Below are 14944 nucleotides of genomic sequence, written 5' to 3' on the forward strand. Positions count from 1 at the left end.
GGTGCAACATGCACAGGATAAAATACAACATTAAACCAGCAACAATGCTTTGTCTGTGTAAGGGGGTGAATGCCTCCCCACTGCATAGTATGGTAAGATACACAATTTCCCCCCTTTTTATGCAAGCTACCCATTGTTCAAGCAAGAAATACAAATAGATATATTTATTGTTCATATGAATTTTTAACAGATTTGAACCATTTTAAGAATGACTTCATATATTGCAGAATTTAGCTACCATTGGCAATTTGTAAATATTTCTTTGAAATATACTATAATAGACATAAATAACTGCCAGTAATGTCTGGCTCTAATCTTGTGCTGCATAGCTGAGGAGTTTGTAAGATTGCTGAAACCTATCATTAAACATCTGCAGCATTTAAATGTTATCCCACTGGCTCTTCATTTTCTAGAACAAGAACATGCTGACAAGCCACTGGAACCAGCCACTGAGCTCTGCCACCACTATTTTGCACCCACCCTCCAACAAAGATGCTGAAGGGTTAATAAGTCAAACTACATCACTAATGTTTGCAAATTCAAATATACCACAAGTCATTTCTCACATAGTTGGCAGAAAGAGAAGGGATAAGATATTTTCTTTTGGGTAAGCTCATATAAAATGTTAAATTAAACTAAGATGCCTGCAAGAAGCTAAGAATCTCGTAACAGTTTTTGCAAGAGTATGGGTTAAGCCAATCTCCTGTCCAACAATCCTCTTAAAAAAGAGATTCTAAAGCCCAAGGCTGCCTATCAAGTACTACCAAACATATAACAGCACATTTGCCTATGTAGCACCTGACCCAAAGCTAAATTGATGTCAGAACTCCCAATGAACTTCAGTGGCCTTTTGATGAGTCCCAAAGTCTCATTACTACCAATATTTACCATGGTATTTTGTAACAAGCTTTGGGATACCTCCAGTGTAAACCCAAATTCTGTTAACACATTTATGTTTTTCTAAAAGATATGCTCTAGTTCAAAACGGAATTTTTTTTTTTTTTTTGGTAAATTCTATGGCCTAAATTATCACAATGGTCACTTCTGACTTCAGAATCTGTTAATCTCTTACTTTGAGACACTGTTTTAACTTTTTAAAATGTTATATTAATTTTTTAAAATCCAGCAACGCATGATTAATCAATCTGAGGTAAGGGGTAAAACAGTGATCCTGAGTTACTATAACTTCAAAATGCAACAGTTTGATTGAAAAGAATAATATTATCATTTTATCTATTTCTTTTATGAGAATATAGAGCAACAAAATGTAGAAAAGAGAAGAACATTTCAAATGACTACAGTATAAAGTGTTCCAAAGGTTGCTGGTTGGGGAGGGTGGACCTTTTTTACCTTAAAAAAAAAAAAATTCCCCAACTCTCCCCACCCCTATGCAGCTAAACAACAAAATAATATAAATAAGATATATCCTGCTTGAAGCCAAGGTGAGTAAACTGGTCACTAAATAAGGTACAGGACATGGTCTCTCTCCTGGTATTCAGAGCCATTCATGCGATTGGCTCTAGCTACATCAGAGAGATGACGTGTCCATCCACAACATAAATGCAGAACTAATTTCTTCAATTTTGCTTTCCCCACAGTAATATTTTCTCTCTCTCTCTCTCTCACACACACACACACACGTAAATAAACATCCCTATTTCTTCTGCAGACTTGGAAGGGGAAGGTTATGTTTGGGAGGAGAGGGGGGCAGATTATTCATGTTATTTCTAGTTCCAGACTAGGTACTTGAAAGCTACTCAGATATTATGGTGTTGGGGGCCACATAGGTTAAATAGACAGATTAGGTAAATATTTGCCTAAATAAATGTCAGCCCACATTATATAGAGTTGTACAGAAAAAAATGAACCACAATGAGTAAGAAGTGACAGGAGAGATTTTGGTTTGACCTTCCTGCCATGTTCATTTATCTGGCTGGGTCTATACTAAGATTTTCAGACCCCCAATTCTCAATAGGCGGTGGAAGTGGTAATGTAGACAAGGCTCAGACAAGCCATCACACCTTGCTCAGAGTAGAGTACAATAACACTTTCCTATACTACAGCTTCCATCAGTGCTATCACTGTGAGCTGTTCTCATTGAGAATTAGCAGTCTAGAAAATCCTTCTGTAGACAAAGGTTTAAGGGGAAAAAAATGATGCCCTTTTATTTGAATGCATCCAAAGCATCAGTTTTCTAACACAGTAGGCTGGCGACACTTAAAAGGGGTTAGCTTCTCCCCAATCAAAAATCCAATTTTGTTTATCCATTCTAAATAACGACTTGAAAAGTCTGCAAGGAAACAATCTGTAAGCACACAATTAGACCAAGAGGATTTTCTACATTAACTGCATGGTGCAGTATTCAGTATGCCAGTTAATTTCAACAACAACGTTTATACACAGCTAATCTGCTCAGTGGTAGAGAGACTGTATCTGGGGTTCTTATTCAGGAAAACAGAATGTCATTTAAACAGAACATCTTGGATTCTGGCATTCATGTTCGGAATACAAGGGTCAATGTTATTTAGGGTAGGATAGGCCATTATCATCTAGGATGTAAAAAGTCAATTTGTTTTCCAAGGTATTTGGAGAGCCCTCCCACCAATCTCTGTTTCACACAGACACAGCAAATTCATAAACAACATAATTGTTAGAACAATAGCTTATTCCTGGGCTGTGAGGAGCCTACTTCAGAAGAAAAAGCACTTCAATATTCTACAGCAGCCAGTCAGATTCTTTAAAACAGTCACCCGGACACTAGGCGACAGTGATGTCAGTGCCACAAATGTAGTAAATTAGCTCCCTCCCTGCCCACCTCCCACTAGGTCTTGGGGGTCAATTGCAGAGCCAGTAGGAGCCACTGCATAAATAACCAAAGAAGGTACCTCTGGACAAATTCCAGAGAACTTGCTACAGTTTTGACTGGATTTTCTCGTCCATCGCCATAAAAACAAAACTTGAAAAGGAGAATTTGTGGTTAATTAATTATTTGTATTGTGGTATTACCTAGGAGCTCCAGTCATGGGTCTGGACCTCATTGTGTGAGGCACTGTAAAAAAAAAAAACAAAAAAAACCCCCCCCACACACAAAAAAACAAAAACAAAAAAAACCTTTGCTCTCTTGCCCTTCCTTTCCTTCTCTTGCATTACTTGTGGGATTCCCTTCCCTCTCCATTCCCCTCCTCCCAAAGGTGCTGAGCACTCCACCTTCAGCTGAAGTCCATGAGTTGTGGGTGCTCGGTACCTTGCAGTATCAGGTTATTTATTCTGTTCCCGACTTTCTATAGGCCTTCTCCCCAGTTCTGTCTCCCTTTACTGCCCCCACACCTTTTGTCTCCTCCTCAGTTCACCTCCTCCTCTCCCCACCGAAAAAGATTTTAAGGGCACCTGTGTCTCAGCTTTATCTTTCCGCTTCTTACTGTGCCCAAAACACAGGCACCATGGACACATCAGACTTTTGATGAAGTAATAGTGTTTAAAAAGTGGGCCCAGGAACATTAAAAGAGTCTCCTAACCATGGATAGGGACGAAGGTATATTCATTTCAATTCCAAGATGCCATCAAAACAGCCAAGCCAGCTAAGCAGAGCTTTGTGGGAAGAGCACTTAAGAAAACCTACCAAGAAAGTCAAAAGTTAAATGTGTCATGTAGCTGTCCTCTCACTTTTATAATTATTATATCCACTGAAATGCATCACAATGTGACTTGCTGTAATTGGTTGGAAGGGAATGTGCTGGGGGTGGTGGTTCATTTTTAAAAAACAAAACCAAAAAACGTATTTTGGGAAGGTCCGGGAGCTTTGGTTCTTGTGCTCAACATTTCATTTATTTTTAGATTCACACAAATTAGACATGGGTCTGTCTAAGATGGCTCTTTCTTAAACAATAGTTAAGCAATCCAAAAATATTTTAATCACACATTTACATTCAAAATAATTGTTTCTTCATTTTTGAAGTTTAAAAAAAAAACTTACTAAACTTCTTCTCTCCTTAAATGCCACAAAAGAGTTTTCATTTTTAGGATTATGAGATATATTTTAGTTCCCATCTCTGTAACATTTTCTTTGTCCAAGCTGAGCACATTGCAAGTAGTAAACAAATATATACATTCAAAAATGTTAGATTTAAATTGTTTAATTCATTTTTAATAACCTATGGTATTGTTTGGCAGGAGTCATCAGGTGGTGAATCTATACATAGTCTCAAGGTTCTTTTTCTTGGCATCTGACCACTGTTCAGTCTTTGAAGCAATGCTTGCATGGTTATGTTAATTTTGTAATTAAGTTTCTTTGGAAGTGGGGGAAAGAGCTGTGGCAAACAATAGAATTTGCTCTCTGTATTAATCTGTCTAACTAGAGAGAAATTTTTGTTGCTCCCTGGAAACCAGGCATTAATAGTTTGGCTGAGATTCCAGAGTTGCTGATTCATGATTTTGTCATGAGTCATGATAATTATGGTTTTCCTTAAAGCCCCAGCTCCTGGAATCAAGTGGATATGTGATGATTTCACCCTTCATTCTTAAAGAAAAAGTTTCTAGCACTCATGGCTGTGGAGAAAGCTTCAAAATGTGGCTCCAGTGCACCCTAAAGGTTCAAAACGCAGAAGGCAAATAAAAAGAACTCCAAATCTATTGTTTTTACATAATCTCATGATTTTTGGTGAGACTGACTTGTGATTTTTGAACATTTGGGGTTGGCAATACTGGATTCCTGAAAGAGGGGATTGTCTGTGCCCTGTTTAACCACCTCTGTTTAAAGGCTGGTGTATACACAGAGTAAGAAAATATCCAAACTTACCATCACTGATAGGTAAGGAATAGGAAGGCCCTGACATTTGATATTGCTCGCTCAGCAGAGGGGTGACAATATTAATAGTAATAGAAGTACATTTTTAAACATGTATTTTTTAAAGATACCAAAAGCAGTTATTTCTGACAGATCTCTAATATGAGGGTGAGTGTGCTATGTACAGCAAAACTGTTATATTTAGAAATTCTGTAGTAGATATAGAGGTAATAGTCTATTCTATTATTGGAAAAGTATTTTTATCATTTAAAAACAGTGCCTCCTCTACAGTCTTGTTAATTCAGAGATTTGATTCAGGTAAGCTCCATAGAGTTCAGGTCATGTTCAGTGTCCACTTATTCTCCCAAGATAAGTCATTGTGGTATTACACACACAATACAATGTTCCATTTGTGAGAATGCTCAACAGTATTTGCCAATAACTTAGTTCTACATCAGCCTAGATAAGACTCTCCTAAAACGCTACGAGACTATGGTGTCTAGGGGGAAAAAATCATTCTAGCAGACTGAATTTACAGACATTTAAATTTAGAGTATTACATTTAATGCTTTGGACAATGTTATTGAAATCCCTGCTGATCCCTTGAACTGAGGCAGTCTCTAATGACTCTGGCCAGACTACACCTGCATTCAGTATTGGCCCAGAAAGTAACAGAAAAATGTACACAAATTCAGAGAGGCAAAAATGATCAAGCAGCTGCAGAGAATGACTTATGAGGAAGAATTAAAAACTAAAGAAGTTGACTCTATACCTCAAATAGAATCCTGGAACCCCCATATCACCACTGTGATATGATTATGATATGGTCGGTACAAAGTACGCCTTCTGAGGTATTTGAGAAGTCATGATCTGTAAAACATTACTATCTTGTTGAATTGTGTGTGCTACCTTTGTATCTGAAGTTATGAAGTTTTGCTATGTGTGTGTTACTGAAATATGTTGTGGGGTTGGGAGACATCCAAAACTAGCCTTCAGACATGCCAACCCTGTGGAAAAAAATGCAGAAATTGGGCTTGGTTTTGGCTTGTGAGTTGCTTGTTGGCTAGTTTTTGGCTTGCTGCTTGTTTGGCTTGTAGCTTGTGGGTTCATTTTTTGATTGGCTCCTGGCAAGCAGGGACAAGGGGGGAGAGAGTCAGGGGTGCACAGCAGGCCCACCACAGTCCCAGACTGCACACCGGGGGGGGATCTAGTCACATAGAGTGTTGGATTCTTAGGGATTAGTTTATTTTGGCCTTGTTTTGAAATGGGATTAGCTTGATTTTTGGCTTATTGTGAAAGTCGGGGTGCTTATTTACCACATGAAAGTTGGCAACTGTGCTAGCCTTTCAGCGGCAACAAATGAGCGACTAACACTGGTCAGACAGGTTTCAGAGTAGCAGCCGTGTTAGTCTGTATCCGCAAAAAGAACAGGAGTACTTGTGGCACCTTAGAGACTAACAAATGTATTTGAGCATAAGCTTTCATGGGCTACAGCCCACTTCATTGGATGCATAGAATGGAACATATAGTAAGGAGCTATATATACACATACAGAGAATATGAAAAGGTGGAAGTTGTCTTACCAACTCTAAGAGGCTAATTAATTAAGAGAAATAACTCTTGTAGTTATTTGTAGAAATAACTCTTGTAGACTAAAGAAAAGCGTTAACATTGCATGGGCCCCTGCCCGGCACGCCATGGAGGAGCTGTCCAGCTGCCGGCCGGCTTACCCTCGTCCGTCTGCGGAGATGCATGGGGGCAGGGGGCATGCCCCGATGGCTGGCCTGTGGCACACACCAAGCCGCCATTACCCTTTGGTTGCGATTAGAGGGGGGGGCTTTGGAGGGGGGGGAGGGGGAGGTTAGAAGTTGGCCAGGACTGCTAAGGTCTGCCTGCAGTCAATCTTGGTTGCGTCGGTGCCCGTGTACACCAGTGACAGAGCGGCTAGGAAGAGCTGGCACTCCTCCGCAGCCTCAAAGGCCAGCTCGGACTGAACGTAGGAGATGGGGAGCACCGGGCGGAAAGTTTTGATCATGGCTTTGAGCGCCGCCTTCCTCTCCCGCTTGGCGAACTTGTCGATGAGGTAGCCGGACATGCAGGGTGCCTGACGGTAGAGCCTGAAGAAGCGGTGGTAGTTGGACAGGGCCCAGGTGGCGCGCAGGGCCAGCGCGTGGGCCACGCAGGGGTCCACCTTCAGCTCCTTGGTCAGGTAGGCCAGTTCCGTGGTGATGTCACCGGAGTTCTTGGTGAAGATGTAATAGAGGATGCGGTAGGCGGTGAACTCCCCCACGTTGCCCGGCAGGTTCTCCGCATAAAGAGACTTGAGCTGGGTCTGGCACTGGTTGAATTCCTCATGATTTCCCTTCTCCAGCGCTATCCGGGAGTGGGTTTTCCAGGCTCTCCGAGCCGGCAGGGTCCAGGCTGTTGATGGACAGGATGAGGGGCTCCAGGTGCAGCTTCTTGGAGTGGCCGTGCTGGAAGCGGGCCACCCACCGCTGCTTCTTGAACTCCTTCTCGGGGTCCTCGTAATCCATGGCGTTCCGCCGGCGGTTGTGCTTGGAGGGGCCCTGGTCATGCCTTTTACCCCTCTGCATCCTCATGCGGCCCCGGTCCATGCGGTCCATGTGCCCCCCTCGGCCGCGGTTTTTCGACGCACTCCTGCGGCTCGCCAGGCGGCAGTCGGTGCCAGAGGAGGAGCTGTTGGAGTCCGAATGGGAATCAATGCGCCGGAAATGGTGGCTGGGCGAGCAAGAGGACAAGCAGGAGCGGGAGCCGGCGTTGGAGGACGAGCTGTTCTCCTTCATGAAGACGTTGCGGTTCCCGAATTTGGTGGGGAAGCTGTTCCCTCGGGCCCGGCTGGCCCCGCCACCCCCACTGCGCTGGGACTGGGAGCCCACCGCACCGCCCCCACTGTTGCCCCTCTGCTGCTGCTGCGACAGGCCAGCCGGCATGGGGCTCTGGGGAGCGTGAAGCAAAGACACTTGCATCTGAAGAAGTGAGGTTCTTACCCATGAAAGCTTATGCTACCAATACTTCTGTTAGTCTTAAAGGTGCCACAGGACCCTCTGTTGCTTTTTACGGATTCAGACTAACACGGCTACCCCTCTGATACTTAACTCTTGTAGTGATAATCAAGATAGCCCATTACAGACAGTTTTACAGGAGGTGTGAGAATACTTAACATGGGGAAATAGATTCAATGTGTGTAATGTAACTGGTCAGACAGGCATTGATGGCCCATCAAGAAGAATCCACTCTCCCAGAGACTCTTTCAGAGAAGCACTTACACAATGGGGGCTACCTAACCTCCATGTCACAGCAAGGATCTCTTTAGCACCTGGAAAGAAAGTATAAATGAGGGTCGATGACATCACCACTTGACCTCTCTCCTCCTCCATCTCAACACCTGGAAGATCATTTGGAAGACAAAGACTTTGAACTGGGGGAGATTAATCCCAGGCTGAGAAGGAAATTCCGCCTGTGTAAGAACTGTAAACTACCTGAAACATCCAGTGGGGTGAGAAACTGCTTGATTCAAATCTTGCTTAGTCTGTAGAAGAATTTAGACAAATTTATTTTTATGTCTTATACAACCAACTTTGATCTCTATGCCTGCTATTTATGATCACTTATTAACTACAGAAAGATAGATTTTAAGTCTATTTTATATTTTACCTAAAACCATATGGTTTTGGTTGAAATACTTAGAGAATCTCAGCTCAGGTTAACAAGGGCTGTTGCATGACGACTACCCTTTGTTGGTGTGGCAAACTAATTAATGAGCTTGCAATGTCCAAGGCCATTTTGAGCAGTGTAGGACGGTATATTCATGAGGTGCAAGGCTGGTGCCTCTCTCTGTATAATGACAGGTTTCAGAGTAGCAGCCGTGTTAGTCTGTATCCGCAAAAAGAAGAACAGGAGTACTTGTGGCACCTTAGAGACTAACAAATTTATTAGAGCATAAGCTTTCGTGGACTACAGCCCACTTCTTCGGATGCATATAGAATGGAACATATATTGAGGAGATATATATATACACACATACAGAGAGCATAAACAGGTGGGAGTTGTCTTACCAACTCTGAGAGGCCAATTAATTAAGAGAAAAAAAACTTTTGAAGTGATAATCAAGCTAGCCCAGTACAGACAGTTTGATAAGAAGTGTGAGAATACTTACAAGGGGAGATAGATTCAATGTTTGTAATGGCTCAGCCATTCCCAGTCCTTATTCAAACCGGAGTTGATTGTATCTAGTTTGCATATCAATTCTAGCTCAGCAGTCTCTCGTTGGAGTCTGTTTTTGAAGTTTTTCTGTTGTAATATAGCCACCCGCAGGTCTGTCACTGAATGACCAGACAGGTTAAAGTGTTCTCCCACTGGTTTTTGAGTATTTTGATTCCTGATGTCAGATTTGTGTCCATTAATTCTTTTGCGTAGAGACTGTCCGGTTTGGCCAATGTACATGGCAGAGGGGCATTGCTGGCACATGATGGCATATATCACATTGGTAGATGTGCAGGTGAACGAGCCCCTGATGGTATGGCTGATGTGATTAGGTCCTATGATGATGTCACTTGAATAGATATGTGGACAGAGTTGGCATCGGGGTTTGTTACAAGGATAGGTTCCTGGGTTAGTGGTTTTGTTCAGTGATGTGTGGTTGCTGGTGAGTATTTGCTTTAGGTTGGGGGGTTGTCTGTAAGCGAGGACAGGTCTGTCTCCCAAGATCTGTGAGAGTAAAGGATCATCTTTCAGGATAGGTTGTAGATCTCTGATGATGATCACATCAGCCATACCATCAGGGGCTCGTTCACCTGCACATCTACCAATGTGATATATGCCATCATGTGCCAGCAATGCCCCTCTGCCATGTACATTGGCCAAACCGGACAGTCTCTACGCAAAAGAATTAATGGACACAAATCTGACATCAGGAATCAAAATACTCAAAAACCAGTGGGAGAACACTTTAACCTGTCTGGTCATTCAGTGACAGACCTGCGGGTGGCTATATTACAACAGAAAAACTTCAAAAACAGACTCCAACGAGAGACTGCTGAGCTAGAATTGATATGCAAACTAGATACAATCAACTCCGGTTTGAATAAGGACTGGGAATGGCTGAGCCATTACAAACATTGAATCTATCTCCCCTTGTAAGTATTCTCACACTTCTTATCAAACTGTCTGTACTGGACTAGCTTGATTATCACTTCAAAAGTTTTTTTTCTCTTAATTAATTGGCCTCTCAGAGTTGGTAAGACAACTCCCACCTGTTTATGCTCTCTGTATGTGTGTATATATATATCTCCTCAATATATGTTCCATTCTATATGCATCTGAAGAAGTGGGCTGTAGTCCACGAAAGCTTATGCTCTAATAAATTTGTTAGTCTCTAAGGTGCCACAAGTACTCCTGTTCTTCTCTCTGTATAATTCATGTGGGTTTAGAGAGCATTCATGCAATCTAGCTGGGTGTAGGTCTCCACATACTGATGGCTGACTGATCACAGCACCTGGAGAAGTTTGCTACTTATCACTGGCATAGCACTGAGAGAGACAACCCGGGCTGGAGAGTTAAGTGGGCACAGTTGTCCCACAGTTCCAGATTGTCCCCCGGGGATCCTGGCACATACATATTCAGCGTCTAAGGCATCATGCATAACATTAGCACCATATAGATGATGATAATAAACAACTAAGTAGAGAACAAAACTGTATCAAATATTTTAAAAGATGCAAACACCAAGGAGAATGGGTTGTTTTTTAAGGTGGTACAAGAAAGCATTATAAATAGGCATGATGGAAATTATGATTTTTTTTTAAGGAAAATTTAGGGTGAACAAAAAAATTCTAAGAAGTGATCTCTCAAACTGCAGAATAGTCTGGCAAAGGAAGTAGTGGAAACCCCACTGCTTGAGCCGTAGACTGGACAAAGCACTAGACAGTATACACCAGGGAGTATATTACAGGGAATAATGCTGAAATGGCAGGGGAAAGAACTAGATAACCTATCAAGTTACTTCCATCTCTAACTTCCATGCTGTCTCACACTTTCATATTATCTACAGATGCTAAGGAAGTGCCAGGCTAAGCACTAAATCAGAAACCCCTGCTATTCAGCATGTTTGCTTACAACCCAGAGGAAAGAGATTAATGCTGAAATGAAAGACTAAAAACTACAAAAGGTTCGTTTCTTGTTCTATCTTTTACATAACCTCCCACACACAGCGCTTACAATGGTATGGTGAATTTCACCAGAATATACAATTACAGGTTCTATTCAGAGAAAAATAGGTCAGGAGCAAAGACACCTTTCAGACAGACCGAATACTGGTTACTTAACTATACTCCCATTCACAAACAATAAGAACATTCCATCTGTAAATGGAGCAAGGGGCTGGATGGGGGAGGATGAAAAGCCAGGTGAGGACTGCACCATTTGCAAAACAATACAGAAGTAAAACGTTCTCAAAATAAATGGTGAGAAGCAATGCCTACTCCATTTTCAAATGAAAATGAACTGTAGGAGGCATGAAAGGAAAAAAAAAAAGAAAAGTGGGGCATCTTCACAAGTTTCAGAAATAAAAGTTTAAAAGCAATGAAAATATGACTGAATAAGAATTGACTGTACTCAACATGAATGAATGAAAGTTCCCTGCATTTAAAGACAATATGAAAGTTACATCAGCTTCATCAATATGTGTTGAGTTGTAGTCACTAGCCAGAAGGGCATGCAGCACATTAATGACTGCAGATTAACCACTTTTTCCTCCACTTTTATGATTGTCTACAAGTTTGCACCAATTGAGTTACACTGGTGCAAACTTGTGGGTAGACAATCATAAAAAAAGCCATTTGAAGAATGACTTGTTTTGGTTTAGTTTATACCTGCTACTAATCAATTTAAATTAAACCCAAATAAAATCATCAAACTCAGAATGTATTTTCACAGCCTTATTGCACAAGTTTAACTAAAGGTGTATCTTCAGTGCAGCGTTAGCCCAGGGAATAGGCAACCAGGTCTGGGCACCCAAGATAACCTAGCCCGGATGTGAGCAGCCACAGTGCAAAGCCCTACTCAACTCACTGAGTTTTCATTGATGCTGTACTTACCTGTGTGTGTTGCTAGGACTTTAGGAGCATATCCCATGTTTTTTTGTGCTGCAGTAAGCTGGGCCATTCTATGGGTATGCTGGCCCTGCAACTGGGAGCATGCCACCAGGCCCGGGCAGACAAATGCACTAGCTCTGCTCGATCTAACGTGCTAAAAATAAAGAACAAAACTGCCATGCTGGGTCAGACCAATGGTCCATCTAGTCCAGTATCCTGTCTGAGATAGTGGCCAGGTTCGAGAACTTCAGGGAAACATACAGAACAGGACAGTTGGAGTGATCCATGCACGTCTTCCCCTCCTGGCTTCTGGCAATCAAAGGTTTAGGGTCACCTGAGCATAGGGTTATGTTCTTGACCATCTTGGCTAGAAGCCATTGATGGACCTATCTTCCAGAAACTTATCTCGTTTTTTTTTTTTTAACCCAGTTATAATTTTGGCCTTCACAAAATCCCATGGCAATGAGTCCCATAGATTAATTATGAGTTGTGCAAAAAAAGTCCTACCTCTTGTTTGTATTTAACCCACTGTCTAATTTCATCAGGTGACCCATGGTTTTATTATTGTGGGAAAGGGTAAATAACACTTCTCTATTCACTTTTTCCACACCATTCATTATATATTAACCTCTATCATATCCCCCCTTAGTCATCTCCTTTCTAAAATGAACAGCCCTCATCTTTTTAATCTCTCCTCATACTGATCAGGGGCTAGATGATGACTGGCAGTAGCGACTGAGGCAAGGTGGGTTCTGGGTTGGGGATGAGGGGCTTGGGGTGCAGGAGGGGTCTCTGAGCTGGGGCCAAGGGGGTCGGAGTGTAGGAGAGGGCTCTGAGCTGGGGCAGGGTGTTGGAGGGGGTTTAGAGGGTAGGGGTTCCCTTGGGAGGGGAGACCCAGAACGAGGGGGTACTGTGGTGGGCAGAACCCCTGGCAAAGGACACCAGGGTCTGGGAGGGACATGGGGCCAGCGGCAGGCGAGACACCGGCCTACAGAGGGTGTTCCGGGCTGGAAAGAGCTAATTCCCATGACGACCAGCAGAAGGCGCTGCGCCGGTGAGTCTCGCCCCACATCATCAATAAGTATCAGTAACTGGGATTATTTTTTCCAACGTGCTTTATTTTGCCCTTATCAATGTTGAATTTCATCTCCCATTTTGTTGCACGGTCACCCTGTTTTGTGACATTCCCTTGTAAATCTTCGCAGTCAGCTTTAGACTGAATTATCTTGATTAATTTTTTATCATCCACAAACTTTGCCACTTCACTGTTCATGCCCTTTTCCAGATTAATAACAACACATTGAACAACACAAGTCCCAGTACGGTAGCCGGTAGCCGTCTGAACACTGTGGTACTGCAGGCAGAATGGGCTAGCTACCTGAGTATAAGCCCGCCTGACCCCGTAGGTCCATACACAGTGGGTTAGCCCTAGCCGCCACTCATATTACAATGTCCACACTGCTATTTGTAGCATGCTAGTTCGAGCAGAACTAGCACATGTGTCTACCCAGGCTAGGAGGTATGCTCCCAGCTGCAGTGTAGATGTACTCTATGGCCTTGGCTACACTTGCAGATGTACACCTGCAGAAGTACAGGTAAGTTAAACCTGACTTCGTGCAGCTGAGTAGGGAAAGCGCTGCAGTCTGTCCACACTGACAGCTGCCCAGCGCACTGTCGTGGCCACATCTGCGGCAATTGCAGCGCAATTGGGAGCTATGCATTATGGACAGCTATCCCACAGAGCACCTTTTCCCATTCTGGCGCCATGGGTTGTGGGAAGGGGGCATGGGTGCAGGGAATTCTGGGTCCTGTCCCAATCCCATGATGCATCGCTTCGCATCCCAGAAATCCCTTTGTTTCCGTCCACCTTTGGTGCCATCTTTTAATGGTTTCTGTGCAGCGCGATCTGTCTGCAGGAAACGGAGTCCAAACTGCTGAGGCGTATGCTGACAAGTCTCGCCAGCATGTCATGTTTGGCTGTCGAACTATTCCTTAAGATCCAAAATGACAGTGAGAGTGAGGGTGAGGAGTCCGACGATGCTATCGAGCCGCGTAATGCGTACGACACGAAATTGCTTGTGGCATTCACAGACATGCTCAGCACCGTGGAACGCCACTTTTGGGCTTGGGAAACAAGCACCGAGTGCTGGGATCACATCATCATGGAAGTCTGGGATGACGAGCAGTGGCTGTAGAACTTTCGGATGAGAAAAGCCACTTTCATGGGACTGTGTGAGGAGCTCGCCCCCCACCCTGCGGCGCAAGGACACGTGATTGAGAGCTGCCCTGCCAGTGGAGAAGCGGGTGGCTATTGCAATCTGGAAGCTGGCAACTCCAGACAGCTACCGGTCGGTCGCAAACCAGTTTGGAGTGGGAAAGTCGACCGTTGGAATCATGTTGATGCAAGTTTGTAAGGCCATTAATCGCATCTTACTCAGAAGAACTGTGACTCTGGGTAACGTGCAGGAAATAGTGGATGGCTTTGCACAAATGAGGTTCCTTAACTGTGGAGGGGCAATAGATGGGACGCACATTCCTATTCTGGCACCACCCCACCTAGGATCCGAGTACATTAATCGGAAGGGGTATTTCTCTATGGTTCTCCAGGCGCCTGTGGATCACCATGGGCGTTTCAGTGCATGACACACGCATCTTTCGGAACACTTGGCTGTTCAGGAAGATGCAGGCCGGGACTTTTTTCCCAGAGCGGAAGATCATGGTATGGGGAGTTGAAATGCCCATTGTGATCCTTGCAGATCCCGCTTACCCGTTAATGCCGTGGCTCATGAAACCCTACACAGGGAGCCTTGACAGCAGCACGGAACGGTTCAACTACAGGCTGAGCCGGTGCCGAATGACTGTGGAGTGTGCCTTTGGCCATTTAAAGGGCCGCTGGCGATATCTGTATGGGAAGCTGGACTTAGCCGAAAACAGCATCCCCACAGTTATATCCATAATATTTGTGAAGGGAAGGGTGAAAGCTTCACTCAGGCATGGACCTCCGAGGATCAACACCTGGAGGCTGAATTTGCACAGCTAGAGAGCAGGG

At 43.5% G+C, this 14944-nt stretch overlaps 1 protein-coding gene and 1 pseudogene across 3 annotated transcripts in view; both read right to left on the bottom strand.

The window, feature by feature from the left end:
• The window catches only part of ELMO1 (engulfment and cell motility 1), a 471086-nt gene that overhangs the window by 339112 nt on the left and 117030 nt on the right, over positions 1–14944 (bottom strand). The gene's annotated exons all lie outside the window — the stretch shown is intronic.
• Positions 6636–7899, bottom strand: LOC122174697 (leukocyte receptor cluster member 8-like; annotated as a pseudogene).

This window comes from Chrysemys picta, chromosome 2 (genome assembly GCF_011386835.1).
Source record: "Chrysemys picta bellii isolate R12L10 chromosome 2, ASM1138683v2, whole genome shotgun sequence".
In the NCBI taxonomy this organism is placed as follows: domain Eukaryota; kingdom Metazoa; phylum Chordata; order Testudines; family Emydidae; genus Chrysemys; species Chrysemys picta.